Below are 12,446 nucleotides of genomic sequence, written 5' to 3' on the forward strand. Positions count from 1 at the left end.
ATCCTTAAGGTGCTTAAACATACAATAAATAACACAACTAAAAAAACAAAAATATACACACAAATTTACACAGTGGATGATGAAAATATATACAATATAATTACAGATATTGCACAACTCTGAGTAGTAAGAGATTTTTCAAAATAAATATGGGAAAGTGAAAGTTTTTTTTTTTTTTTTTTTTTTCCAGGTCCATGGTAGTGCTCTGTGAATGTGTGTGTGTTTTGCTGTGTTCAGTTCCCGTACAGCGCTGGGGTAAAAACGTTTTTTCAGTCTGAGCAATGCTGGGGGGCTTTATACCCCTTTAGTCCATAGTGTAGCATTAGGCTCACACACACGTACACACCCAAAAGCACACACAAGAGAAATCTTTAACCATGGGGCGGAGCACATGTGAAATTTACATTGCTGCAAACGAACAGCACAAACATCCTCTACGCAAAGTCCTTAGAACACAGCTGCCGGAGAGAGAACTTCTGTTTCCTCCACACACACACACACACACACACACACACACACACACACACACACACATCACACCGTGTGTCTCAGCAGCACAAGAATAGAGGTGTAAAACTCCTAAGCAATGCCCTACTTAGATACCAGATTTAGCTATTTAGAGGTGAGAGTAGCAGAGAAAGACAGAAAGCAGCTCAGGCCACAACTGAAGATGGAACCGAAGCTCAGCATTCTCTGCTCCTGGTCGTGATCAGTTCAATAAATAGATAGAACTTAACTGATCCCAAAGGGAACAGATCATAATTGCCCAAATCATGTACAACCCTACCCTACAGCCTCTGCAGCTGTATTTATCCCTTTTTGAGTTACATGATGCAGGCGTTGTGGCTCTACTCTCGATATCAGTATTCAACTAGGACAATAACTAGGCCTACTTACATGCACATACACAGCTGAGGACATTCTGCATTACAAATGTTTATATTAACATTTATATTATTATTTATTAGCTACCTACTACCTCTTAACTAGTGTACGCCATTGTATTGTAAACACAAAGTTGTACATTTGCACAAATTACAATTGGCAACTATGGTTTCTCCCATATCCTTCTCCTGCATTGTACATTAAAGGAGCCTTCTGTAGTTTTTTCTGCCTTTTCTTACTAAGCCAATAAAGCATACTAAAATAATATATATTTATATTTTTTATTATTAAAAAATACAATTATTATTTTAGCAAAGCCATCAGCATGTGTGTCAGGTGTCCCACTACTACCCCTGTCCATTTCCTCGATGCAGCACTATTCCACCCATCTATCTCTTCGACGTCCCTTTACCCCACCTGCCCATCTCCTCTGCGCTCCATTACTCCCCTTCCATCTCCTTAACATCCTATTACTCCACCCCCATCTTCTTAACACCCTGTTACTCCACACCCAACTAACCAAAAAAAACTGTTCAAAAACGACAAGAAATGGACATTGTAGAGGCATGCTTTGAGATCTTAGAGACAGCTCTGGTCTTTCTTGTACACTGGATGGGTGTTAAAACACAGTCCAATCTGTTGAATGCTCCTATGTCTTGAGAAAGTCGTCTGAAGATGACATGACAGTGTACAAGTCAAACAGAAATGAAGCTAGTACAGTCCCTTGAGAGGCCTTGCTTCTACATATAGCCATTGCAGCTGCACAAACTGACTAGGGTCGTGCAGTCCGACAGTCCATTTGTCCTTGAGATGAAGGATTCAGCCACCTGCATCAGCTGTATGTTCTCCTTCGCAAAGAATAATGTTTGGTGTTAAAAAAAAAACCTGGAGAAATCAAAGAACATGATCCACAAGGTGCTGCCTATAATGTATAAGCGGTGTTTGATTGGTCCAACAGGTATATGGAATGTAGGAGGAATAATCTCAGGTGAGCCAGTATCAGCCTTTCCAGGGTCTTCATTAGGTGGGATTTTTAAAGCAACAGGTTGACAGTCATTCAGTGATATTGGCTACCTTTTCTTGGGGACAGGAACCATATACAAAGGTTTTCTGACTGGGACGTTTTCCTGATTGCAGGTCAGGATTTTGAACAGCTACTGAGCATACTGAGCAGTTTCAGAACCATAGTGCCATGCCATCTGGCCCTGTAGCTTTACCCGGTTTGAGCTTCCTCAGTTGTTTCTTCACCTGGTCAGCAGTCACTGTAGGTGTATAGTTGCTTGACTGTTTAGGAGTGGGCAGGAGGGTTGGAGTTATTCATCCCAGAGGCTGCTGATGGTCAGAGTTATAAATGTTTGAGATGGAGGAGGACGACACTGTTGTGTCCCTGCTGTTGTTGTGGTGAGGAGGTGAAAAGCTGTGAAGGAGCAGAAGAACAGCCATCATCAAACCATAAAAAGAACTGGTTCAGCTTGTTTGCCCATTCACGGTTAACCTCCACTGATCTGTGGCGGCACTGGCTGAAGCCAGTGATGTCATTCAGGCCTCCTCACACCTCACATACATTCTTCTGCTCCTGTGTGGTTTCTAGCATAGCTCCGTACTCATCCTTGGTTTCCTCATGCTTCATTTTACGTTCCACAACTTCTCATTGTCCCCTGAAGGCTTCCTTCTTCCGATTGAGCAGAGGTGTTAAGTCACTGGTGACCCATCGTATATTATTGGGGATGCATCAGACAGTTCTTGAGGGTACAACCGAGACGTTAATGTGATCTGTGATGCAAGATGCAACTGGGTTCTCATCATGTGGCTCAAAAATAAGACAACCCATTGCATAGCCTTGAAGCTCCCTCTCAGTCATTCGACAGCCTCTGGTGACCATTTATTTACGATAATTCAATTCACGACGAGTCATTGCTTCAGCAACATGGCTTTCTCTAATGCACCAACAATAAACACCACCATCAGTGTAAACAATGGAAAAGATTATATAATAAAAGCAGGATATCTGTTAGCACTGTATCAAACAGCTAATGCTGCAGCAAATCCTATTTCGGAGTAGTGGGAAAAATGCAACATCTTAAAAGAAGCCTCAGGATGCACAATATACACCACTTTTCTGAAATTAACAAACACGTTAGGTCTGACAAAATAGGCAAATCTGGAAAAACTGAGTAATTTGGGAGTTTTTTTCTGTTAAAATTCCATGTTTTCATAGGAGGGGTGGGTGACTATTTGAAATTCAATGAAAATCTTTGTGTATTTTGGGTATATTCTACCCATGTACATATTTAACACACTCTGCACTGCACGTAAAGCAACATTGTGTAGCAATTGTACCCTAAAATAAAAGCTTCAAAATCAGTGTGATCAATGAGTAATGCTCCACTGACTTCTGACACTGACTCTCTATTGTTGCTACACCGGGCTCGGCACACTGCTAACTGCACTATGCAACTCTGGAGAGGTGGGCTGGACAACACTTGCAAGAACTGCTTATCTCTGTGTCACCATATTTGTGTGAAATCATATTTGTGTAAAATCTTGTAATATTACTCTACCGCCTCAGTCCACATGCTTCTTTCACTTTCAGTGACAGTTCTGTATCTCTCAGCTTGTCCAGAAATACATGTGTAGAGTAGAGGTCGACGATATATATCGTCAGTCAATATTTGTGCTTAGTAGAACAGATTTAAAGTCAGGCACGTCCACGGGCAGCTCTGTGTTACTGGTGAAAGATGGGTAGAGTGAGAAAGACTCAGGGGCTGCAATTGAGTTCAAATTAAAGAACATTCATTTTCACATTGCTCTGTAATGTTTACATAATTTCCTTCACTCAAAACTGAGGGCTTTGCTGCTGTGTTATTTGCACTAAATGCCACTTAGTCTAAGTTTTTATTCACAGTTGGTTAATTGATAATGCAGAAAGTTTTGTTTGCAGCACTACTATTATTTACTTTTTTTTTGTTTAATTGATTTTTATTTATAAAGATGGTTCAGGTCAGTGTTCAATAAATAATGTTGTGTTGTTCAGAAATGTTGTGCATCCAATTATTATTGTTAGTGTGACATTTTTAAAGCGTGAAAGAAAGAAAAAAATGATAGCACATATCGGCCATTGGCTCTCCCTAACCTCTAAGCATCGGCTTTGATTACAGAAAAAAAAAAACATATTGGTCAATCTCTACTGTAAAGCATGCCCTTCAAGCGTAGATTACACTAAGTGATGCACTTATATGGAGTCAAGCAGTAAGAGCTGACAACACTGACCACAAGAATGGAGAGATGAAACCAAAAGCACTGGCTTGCACAGCACCTGCACCCTGCTTAGGATCAAAGCAATTTGATCTTTTTTTAGCACATGGTTAGTTAACCTGCTCTGAATAGTTTTAGTAAATTTAGAATGTTTCTGGTCCAGGACAGTGGTGTGTGCGAAAAGCAAGGCCTATAGTGCCCACCATAATTCTGAATGAAAGCCTGAAAGCAGTAAAATTGACAGTAGCTCATCTGTTGCTGCACAGTTGGCTTGTTTATTTCTTGTTGGTGGACTATTCTCAGTCCTTCAGTGAGGTGCGGTGTTTAAAAACTCCAGCAGCACTGCTGTGTCTGATCCACTCAGACCAGCGCAACACACACTAACACAAGACAACCATGGCAGCATGAGAGTGCAGTGCTGAGAATGACCCACCACCCAAATATTACCTGCTCTGTGCACTGAAGAACAGGATGAAAGGAGGTGAACAATGTATGCAGAGAAACAGATGGACAGATGGACAAAGTGTTCCTATATGGTAGGTGGAGCAGATAAAAAAAAAAAAACACTTCAGGCCTCAAGATCGCTACTACTGATCAACTTTATAAAACTTCAAGGAACTACATTCTGTGCTCTATAGTGTTCCAATCGAACACTCTATTTATGAGGAAACATGTTAGCCTCAAGCTAACAAAGTGGCCACAGGCTAGTCATAATACAACAGTGCAAATTGATACATTGTACTGTTACATTCCTAACTAATGATATTGTCTAAGAAGGTGAGGAATGCTGCTACTTTCCAACTACTTTGTAAAAGGGTCAGGACCTTACATGAACATCCCAAAATATGGGGGGTGGGATTTCACACAACATTCCAGCTTCAAAGAATTCTGTTTACGGATTATAAAATAACATATGTGGGCGCTAATATGTAATAATGATTAAATGGTATAATGGTAAACAAAACAGGCCTGCCTGCATTAACGATGTGTCAGCGAGTCAAAGAATAATCACTAAAGGAACTGCTTTCCAACCGCCCGCCCACACACACACATACACACACACACTTTCTAGCTCCCCATCTCGCTCGCTCTCTCACACTGTCTCACCAGCTTTCAATACGAACACTCTGGAACTCAAACCACATGCACACAAACAAGTCCCTTCAACAGCAAACAAAACTCAACACACGCCACACACACAAAAACACAGGACCACAGTTTGGGGCAGATGCAAATGGGCTAATTACCCAAACAAAGCGGCCATCAGAAAGCCATGCCCACGCAGTCGCTCTTCCCTTTCTGACCTGCGTACCTGATAAACACTCTGGTAATCAAACCATGTGCTGGATACAAAACAACTTAAACATGCTGATACAAAGGCTGTGGTACAGGGCGAGTTTTAGAGTGGTGCGCTCAATGAGCTCAGAGAAGGAAAGGGTATTCCCTGTGGCATTCATCTGCAGCGCACCAGGCAGGAAGTTGACAGCTCAAAGTGAAAGAGACGCTATCTGTAACAAGATGTTGCTTTTTCCATGAAGTCACCAGAGGCCCGTGCACACCCCAAGCTTATGCAGTCACGGGCTGCTTCAGGGCCTCCTTCACGATCGTCTACTCTATACACGTCCGTTCATTCTCACATATGTACTCACACAGCAGGCTAGGCATACACACATACACACAGAGGGGAACCCAGGTGCACTCACTCTTCACTGCGATCAGCCTGTCCTACTCAAATCCAAACTTTAAAGCGATAATGTTGGGTAAAAAACAACTGACAGAGACATTTTTGCTCCTGGAAGCTTTTGGCCCTCAACTACAGACTGTGATGGACAAAAGTGCAGCTGAGTTTTGCAGCGTTTTCAGACTACTACCGTGTTTAGCTGTCCTTTTTGCAGAAACCACATGAGCAAGCCTACTTGAAAGGACTTATAGGGGAATTCCACTGATCTCATTTTCTGAATAAATTCATTCTTAAAGCAACTTTATGTAGCATTTCTACCTTTAAATCATTGTGATGCTCCACTAACCTGTAAAACAGAGAACAGCATCTCTGTTGTTGTTACTCAGGGCTTTGAATGCTGCTAACTGCACTGTGTAACTCTAGAGAAGCAGGCAGGACAACGCTGACGAGAGTCTTACTTATGTAAAATCCTCTAATGTTACTCCACCACCTCAGTCCACATGCTTCTTTCACTTTCAGTGATGGTTCTGTGTCTCTTGGCTTGTCCTGAAGTGCATGTAAAAAGTGTGTCTTTCAGGTGTGTCTCAAATTACACTTTCTGACTGTAGGGGGAGCCCAGAAGCAAGAAATACCAATAATGCTGTTAATGCAATTAAACAGTAATTCTGTTCTCTTTGCAGTCAGTCAGTGATTTTTAAGTGTTGAGGATATCTAGAATATACAAGGAGTATGTATGTGAAGAGATGGACATATTATGTACTTTAACCCCTTTATTGATTTACTGTATTGTTTTAGGGCTTACATACAGGGTCTAACAAGTTATAAGGCAATATTATTATACTTAAACATTGGCTAACAGAAACTACTGTAAATGTTCTAGTGTGTGTTTTGTTTACTACTAAGCCCACAGTGAGAGCTTTGGGTTCACAAATGGCTAATAATAACTGTCGCAAAAAGAATCAGCCGTCAGTGAAGCTGGTTGTAGAGAAAATAAAACTTGGAATAGGCCATCACAAAAAAACACTACAGCAATCGGAGGCCCCTTTGTTGTTCCAGCTACATTAGTTATACAACTCTAGTGCAAAGCTTAATCACTGTAGATTTCCATTAAGGTCAGGTTGAAGGGGCAGGTTCTACACAGAGTGAGCACAGGTCGAGGCAACACTGGCATGTTGACTGAAGGAGAACTAAAGGCTGCTGAGTGTGTATGTAATGAGTTAATGAGTGTGCGGTGCTTTAACCAACATTGGCGGTAAGTCACGAGAGTGCTGTGCCTATGTGATGGCAGGACCTGCAGGGAGAACAGCTGTGGTCATCTGCGAGGGCACGGTAAGACTGACTGAGTGTGAGCATTTTGTACTATTTACAAATTATAGGACATGCTTAAAGGCCCATCTATGGTCAGACAGTGGACATTAGAATGGATGGAATTAGGCTAATCTGTTTATTCTCCATGCTTATCGATGCAGTCCTACTAAATGTAGATTCAATTATTAAAATATTATTATTATTTATTATTATTACAATAAATAAGCACAGAAATGCACCACAGTGTATCTACAAACACTCTGACACTCTCTCTCCCAAGCAACACTCACAGTCCTCCATAACACTTTCTCTGTGTCTATAATCACACACACACACACACACACACACACACACACACACACACACACAGACACAGACACACAGACACACAGACACACACAGACACACACAGACACACACACCCTCACACGAACACCCTCACACGTACACATAACCACACACGTACACACACATTAATGAAGCTCTGACATCATTTGTCAGCATCCACACACAGGCCCGCCGGCCACTTTGTGTGGTTTACTACTGTATGGAATAAAAATAAACAGCATAAGCTGGCCAGCTGTGCACTGGCTCCACAAGGCACTAAGTGTAATTTTGCAATGAACCAAAAATGCCACAAAAAGTGTCTAGTATGTCACTTTGTAAAGACATACACACACCCCAACCTGACTCCACCAAAACCACAAAATAGTCGTTGCACAAGTGCATGAGAAAGGCTATAATTCAAGTGGCAGTATACTGTACTGTTTACTTTACCTTACATCCCCCTAACCAACCTCTCTTCATCCCTCTCTTCTGTATAGAATAAACAAACTCTGTGCCTGATCTATGTGAATAAGCTCTCATCTGATTGGCTGCACCTTCATTTGAGTCCCATTCAAAATGCTGCAGCTGCGACTGAAACATTCTTTGTAACTTTAACAGCAGCTATACTGCTATAGTCTGAATAGGAGGAATGCTATTACTGGATTCCTGTAAAGCTGCTTTTTAAAACACCAGTTGTAAAAAGTGCTGTACAAATGGATCTGATTTGACAACACATAAGTATTAAATGGGCTGTTTTTCCAGCTTAGTTTCTATATGCAGACTGGACAGCCTGGAGAATGAGAAATCCCCTTGAAAACCTTAACAGTTTTTACAAATTACATTGAAAAGTGAGGTCAAATTGGTTTTCCATGATATGAGCCCTTTGAAAAGTTTTCATTCAGAGAGATATAAGCAGCTACATAATGAATAGAACAACAGAGTTGTACTGCAGGCTAATCTTATCGCTAGGAAAGAACGCTTTACACATTGAAATACTGTACTTTTATAAGGTTGAAAATGCATATCATAAGGAATCGTAAATAATAACATTTGGGTAAATAGCAAAGCACGTCTGTAAGTCGCTGTGGATAAGAGCGTCTGCTAAATGCCTCAAATGTAAATGTAAACTTTTTTTTTTTTTTAAGGATCATTTTAGCAGCACTAACATTATCAGTGTAACAATACGACATTCAACAACAATAAAGTGTAATATAATGTACTGTACGATTTAGCTTGTGGCAAATGTGTTGAGTCACTTTTACTTTTGCACACAACAGGAATGTACTGTTTTTTGTAGGAAAGTACTTGTAGGAGTATTTCCTTCTTAATTTAATTACTTATTTATTGTATCAGTATGTGTTTCTGCATCTGTATCAGTATCCTGTCTGTACCTGTTCCTGTAGTGTGTTATGCTGCTAGATGCTAAATTTCCTTTGGGATCAATAAAGTATCCATCTATCCATTTATCCATCTATCTATCTATCCGCCCATCTATCCGCCCATCTATCCGCCCATCTAGCTTGGAGCTACCTTTAGCTTATGGCTAGACTGTTAGACTAGGACACTCTAAAGCAGTGCTTTTGGTTCAAAACTGTACTTTCATTATGTTGACTGTTCTACTAAACTAAAAATGGTACCATTTAACACATCACCATAAGGACCATTTACAACCACTTGAACCACTCAGCATTAGGTCTGGGCGATATGGAGAAAAATACTATATCACAATATATCTAATTAAACCAGTCTAATTACACTGTTTGTAATGAAACCTGCAGCTGATCAGTGTTCTTAAGCACTAACAGTGTCCTCGAAAAGCTTAGAAAAGCATATTGTTATCACAATAACATAATTTATCACAATATGATAAAATATTGTCATATTGCCCAGTTTACTCAGCATAATCCTCATTCCAAGTGTTCTACTGAACTGAACCACTTCTTTTAGCAGCACTGACATCATAAATGTAACAATACAACATATTATATTGTATCATGACGTAATGCATTGTACTATTATAGCATGATTAGTGTGTTAGCTTCTGGCTAATGTAAATAACCAAGTAAATATGGTAGATATGGATGTATTTTGTGTCACATCTTGCTTTTTGTGACTGATTTATCAAAAGGAGCTGTTTTTCAAGCTTGTGGCTGAAATGTTGGATCAGGACACTATCAATCACATCTTTCATTTAAAATCTGTTGTACTGCTGATGCTGTTAAATGCTCTACTGAACTGAAACTTGAAACGTTCACCACATTAACATAAGGGATATTTCCAGCAACTTCCTAACTCTGCTGAATGATGTCACTGTTAGTGAATATGACAGATAGGTGTGTATTTTGTGATGTCACAACTTCACAAAAACAACTAATTCAAAAGGGGTTGCTTTCACAGCTTGTGGCTACAGCATTGAATTGGGACGCTATAATCTGCAGCTTACATTTAAAATGCATTGTATTTTTATAATGTTAAATTCTCCACAACATATTAACATAAGGGATATTTTCAGCCACTTTTTATTTCTGCTGTATAGATCCACTGAAGGTCTAGTAAATATGGTAGAGATGGATGTATTGACAAATTCAAAAGGGATTGTTTCTGCAGCTTGTGGCTGAAGCACTGGATCAGAACACCATCATTCACTCCTTTCATTGAAAATATTTACTTTTATATAGTAGAATTCTATACTAAACTAAAACTGGAACTTTTTAACACATTAACAATAGGGACGTCCTCAGAAACTTCTTATTTCTGCTGTATTGAACTGCTAAACCCTAGTAAATGTGGTAGATATGTTTGGGTCTACTTGACACAACTTGAACTTTTGTGACATTGCAAAAACATTGGGCCATTTCTATCTAACCTCATTTGCAGGGAGGCACAATATATGCAATAATATATGCTCAGCATAGTTATCACAATAGTCACATCGCCGCACATGCAATGTCTTGTGCAATGTCAAATCGCTGTGTATACAAAAGGAAATTTCACACGGTTCTAATTTTCCATGGCTGATCTACCCGAGACATATAGAGGCATACATCTGCCAAATATGACTTATTTTACTGCAATTCTGGATAAACAGAGGCCATTACTAGTATCATGCCATGTTGGATCACTGACTGCTGGAGAAATGTAATGAATATTATTATATTTTTATATCGCAGAACAAAGATATACAGCAAATCACTTTTTTCCCCAATATAGTGCAGCCCTACTTATTCTCATTTAAAGGCTGGATATGTTTATATAATACATTTAACTCTTGTTTAATCAAATGTGGTCATCCATGACACAGGCCTCCTCATTCAGAGAGTCATACTCAACTCAACAGCTTCTTTTTGCAGCACCGGCATACTTGGCTGAGCAGCTTTTCAAACTAAAAAAAGGCCAGCTCTTAAATATGAATATATGAATATAAAGCATCAGACAGTAATAACTACATGAACCATCCACACTCACACACAATATCCAAACAAGTCACTCCAATGCCGGCACTAGGGCCATGTATGTAACCTGAAACACAGACTTTCTCTGCGAGCAGTGTTTAATCTCTCTTGAGGAAGTGGAAAACGGGTTGCTCAAGTTTTGCGCCTGCAGCGGTGGCCACAGGTGCATCATCCAGTTCTTTATCTCTTGTAAAAACACTTCCCTTTCAAAGAGATGCCTCTCTGTCGCTGGGCCGACACATCGCCGTGACTCACTGCTTTTTCTGCAGCCTAATGTCAGTAGGAGAGTTGGTTGGAGTCAGAAACAGGGTTCAAGACTCTGCATAGTGTTTTGACTGCCATGTCAGGATCAGGCAGGGTCGCATTGGTCTCCAACGGAACAATTTTTCCTACGGCATCAGCTCTCGTCCAGGTACGACGGGCTGGCAAATCATCTTCAAGTGCGGCTGCACTCAAACCGCCGATCATAAAACGTGAAAATGGAAAATGCACTCTCACCACTTGCCTTAATGTCCCAATCATAAAACACTGAGTTTCTCCTGCTGGGCGCACAGTCAGTCTGCTCGAGTTTTAAAAAGTGGACATTAAAAGTGCTGACGTCAATCATCTGGGATTTGCAGGAATCCCCTCAGAATGGGAATTAAATGTATGACCTCAGGGCTCTTATCCATGTTCCTCATACTTTAAAAACTGACTGGGATTACTGCCTACTTTAAAAACACTGTAGATGACACTACGGAAAACAATGAAAATATTTCTTTTAACTCACACATACACTCACATACAGATAAATATGTACATATGTATATGTATGTATATACACACACACACACACACACAGACACGCACTATTTCATCTCTGTATATATATTTGTATATTTGTATTCTGTACTTTTTTTGCTTATATTTCTATATTTTCATTTTTATATTCTATTCTTAACTTAAATGTAACTTATTCTATTTTTATTTTCTTCATTTTTATTTTATTTTTCTTTTGCACTTTTGCACTTTACTTCATTAAGTTAAGGTTTAGTTAAGTTTAAATGTAGATTTTTATTGTATAGCTTGATGTGAGCAGACTGTCAAAAAAGCATTTCACTGCAAGTTATACTGTGTATGACTATGTATGTGACAAATAAAATTTGATTTGATTTTGATTTGATTTTACAATCTACACTCTTAAAAATAAAGGTGCTCTTTTACATGTAGTGGTTCTTCTATGGCACTGCTCAAAGAATCATCTGAAGCACCTTTATTAAACCTTTTAATTTGAAAATTAAACCTTTTAATTTGCAAAATTGAAACTGCGGAGGAACCTCTTAAAGCGCTTCTAAAAACCTTTTCTTAAAGCTTCCTCAAAGCACCTTAAGAGGTTCCTCCACAGTTTCAAACTGAAGAGTTCTTGTGTTGTTATAAAAACCAGCTCATTTACACACACCCGCCTATCCAATAAGGGTGCCCAGACTTCTTTTTGAATAAGGCAGCCAATCACAACCGAGCTCATTTACATACATCATTCTGAAAGGAACAGGAACAAA

At 39.6% G+C, this 12,446-nt stretch overlaps 1 protein-coding gene across 2 annotated transcripts in view; it reads right to left on the reverse strand.

Annotated features, from left to right (window-relative positions):
• The window catches only part of atp2a3 (ATPase sarcoplasmic/endoplasmic reticulum Ca2+ transporting 3), a 113,809-nt gene that overhangs the window by 100,013 nt on the left and 1,350 nt on the right, over positions 1 to 12,446 (reverse strand). The gene's annotated exons all lie outside the window — the stretch shown is intronic.

The sequence above is a fragment of the Salminus brasiliensis genome, chromosome 1 (assembly GCF_030463535.1).
Source record: "Salminus brasiliensis chromosome 1, fSalBra1.hap2, whole genome shotgun sequence".
NCBI lineage: Eukaryota > Metazoa > Chordata > Actinopteri > Characiformes > Bryconidae > Salminus > Salminus brasiliensis.